This window comes from Vitis riparia, chromosome 1 (assembly GCF_004353265.1).
Source record: "Vitis riparia cultivar Riparia Gloire de Montpellier isolate 1030 chromosome 1, EGFV_Vit.rip_1.0, whole genome shotgun sequence".
NCBI classification, from domain to species: Eukaryota; Viridiplantae; Streptophyta; class Magnoliopsida; order Vitales; family Vitaceae; genus Vitis; species Vitis riparia.
In genome coordinates this window covers 8755862-8759204 of record NC_048431.1, presented here as the reverse complement: position 1 = coordinate 8759204, position 3343 = coordinate 8755862, and the positions used below count along the sequence as shown (strand labels likewise).

The 3343-nt window shown below is 39.1% G+C and overlaps 1 pseudogene; it reads right to left on the bottom strand.

The window, feature by feature from the left end:
* Nucleotides 1–751: 751 nt before the first annotated feature.
* Nucleotides 752–3343, bottom strand: LOC117915279 (annotated as a pseudogene).

The following is a 3343-nucleotide window of genomic DNA, read 5'->3' as shown; positions in this document are numbered from 1 at the left end:
AGGATTCTAAAGGGAAGTTGGTTTTCAAGTAAGAAACAGTCCAGTTGCACAAAAACAATGAAATGACTTTTAACATTCGAATCACTCAACTGACTCTCATTTATTCTCATCACACATAGGATGAAATATAGTAAAGAACACCCATCTAGAAGCAACATCCAGGTGAGTTCTTCATCATCATACTTGTATATCTAATCTTCATCGTAGCACATCCTCACTAGCTTGATATTGTTTTCAATTTTTTTGTACAATTTTTGGATGGACTAGCCATTGTCACGCAGGAACTTTCTGCCACATAGAGGCTTGAGTGTTTCCTCTTGGATAAAAGATGGGGTTTGCCATTATGGTAAGGAACGAATGAAATCACCTGCGGTTCATAGAATTTTTCAAAATCCTAGGTGCGTCTCAGCATCTGAGGAACCTTTGGAATCTTTCCCCATTGAGTCTGAGAATACATGAACTGGGTCCTTTCTTCTGCATACACCATAGAATTAAACCAACGTTCTAGCCGAGACAAGAATCCATCAATATTCATGCTATGCTCCTTAATCGGCCCAGGCTCAGTTTGGCCATTGTTCCTGCTTGGCTTACCGTCTTCTTCTGCTGCTACTTTCCTCCTTGTTTCCCACTCTATTTCAAAGCTTTTGCAAGCATCGCCTTTGCTACTTCTCGTGTTTCTAGATTTCGAAGGTATTCCATTAGCTTCATGCTTCATGCGCGAAGGTCACCATGCACCCAAGATAGTTGGACTTTATAGGCAACGACATAAGAGTTGCTCATGCAGCAAGTAAAATGAAAGACGGCAGCAAGGTAAGAGTTGCTCACTTTGCCCCAAAAGAAGCTCCCTAGGCAGCTTTTCTTCAGCTGCAGCATTACCATATTTATCCATTATGGTGTCTTTCATTCGGGACTTCAAATTTTCCTTGATGACCTTATAATTCTTGAACAACAATTCAGCTTGGGATGGAATAGCTTGCATATGGATATCCTGCCCCTTGTCAAATGCTTCCCAAGAATGAATATTGAGTTGCTTGAACTCCAAGGCTTGCCCACTCACTTTATATTGATTATCTCCTCTATAGAACTTCTCATTTGGGTTAGCATCAGGAAGAGGATCTTCACGCATTGATCGAGTCTTAGGATCATAATGGGCTGAGTTGACATCAAGACTTAAGAGATACTTTGCAGTATCTTCCCGAATACGCAGATTCCTCACAATTCATGTGTTTTCACCTTCAGTGGTTCGAAAACGTTTCTCAACCTTTGCAAAGTCCATTTGTTTGCTCTCATCAACCTTGGCTTCATCAACTTTCAGATCATCTTCATCGCCCTCTTTGTCACTAACCTCTCCCTCCTCATTCTGCTTATTGTTTTTTTTTCTTCTAACTTTTTCAGTGGCTGTTCTTTCAAATATTTCCTTCAAGCTTCATCCCTTGTCTCATATATTTCAATGACCCGAGCATAAGTCACAGCATCATATTCATTCCAACGATCTCATTTGCCATCATAATCCAACTCAAAAGTCTCAATCTTTTTGTCATACGCAATGTGCATGTTTGTCCATTTTGCTCTCTTCTCAACATTAAGGTGATAATAGGCATATATCATTCCGATGATCCAAATATAGCGATCAAGCCCAGATCTAAAATGCCATTCATGCAGTCGAGGGAGACCTTATTTAGAAGGATCTGGATCACTGTAATCTAATAAGAATGCTAAAGGACTCCAGAAAATGTCAAAAACTCCAAGAATTTCCCAAATCAAGATAATCACAAGAAAGCATGCAAGAATCTTCACAACCATCACAGACCTTATCTCATTATATTTGTTAAAAATCCCAGGGATTCCATATACCATAAGAGTGAGAAGTGTGTGCATGGGGCAGATATAGTATAGCATATAGTCATTGTTAAGAACAATACAACAAAATGCCACAAAGAAATTTAGCCGCCACATCATCTGTGTAAAGCGTACAAGGTTCAAATCCTTCCTGATGTAATAATAGGAAAGGTTTCCAAATCCAGTCATCCAGACATATGTAGCAATAAAGACACAAATTGCATTGTATATCTCCGTAGTAGCAGAGTAAAGGTACATTAGAAATAAAACCTGCATCCATCATTTCCACTCCTCAGTTTGACAACGCCCGTGATTGCATATTGATAACTCTCCGGTTTCAAAATTCAGTTTTTGGGCATTTTGTTTTCACCAAGATCAAATCCAAAAATGCCCCACCCTTTTTCTAATTTGAAACAGTTCAGATCCTCTTCAACCACCAACGAACTACGTAAAACCAAGTTTGTGAATTCCATTAGGAATTGCACCATAGAGCTTAACATATTCACATCTGCAATAAGAAACATGAACAACATTTTGACTGAAACTGCTATACTTTGTGTTGTCGATCGAATCTCAAGGGGGAAAATTTCGCTGGGCACCAACCATCCTAGAGGTCCCCATGACCATGCAAAAACAGCAACGTAGCTACACATGCACACCACTACAACAATCCCTGTTACTCCAAATTTAAGTGCAGTAAGAACTACTAGTGTGACCTGGAAAACAAATATCTACATTCCAAATCTTGAATTCCCATTAGCAAAATCACCAAATTGTGTTTCCCATATTACTTAAGCAATTGAAAACCTCCAGTGACATATGGTCTGAATCAGAACTATCGTCCTCTCGGGCATTAAATATTCACCTTTCCTATGCTTCAATGAATTACCATAACAGCATGCTCGTAGTTTTCTTTGATTATTGCCTAGAATGTCCCCTATTGGAGACTTCATTGATGAAGGAACGTCTTATACCCACACGTCATGCTTTCTTATAACATTAACAACAGTTAAAGCAAACAAGCAGACCACCCAAAACTACTAGACAAGCAATAGGCATAATCTAACACTATATCCAGGGATGGGAGGGCTAGGTGCAGAATACTAAATAATTCGAAGCAGATCATCAAACAAAGTAAAGAATCATTAAATTAACTCACATCCCATGTTGTAATCAGTGGGCTTAAGTGCAAATGGGGGACTTAGATTTCGAACAAGCACTAAAGCACGATTTTCAAACACCAAAGTGGCAAATAACACTTAGCATTCAACGGGAAAGGAGAAGAGAACAATAGAAGATATCCACAAAAATAAAACATGCATTCAAATTGATGATCAACAATACTCGACGTTGCAGCCATGGTTATTCTCAGCCATACAAACAAATTATATACCAGTAATAAAAAGAGAAGATGAAGAACAAAGATCATGAAAACGAGCAGAAACCCATAGCAAACATACCTGGAGCAGCCTCCCCTCCCTTCTCTGTCGTGCTGAAAGTCCAT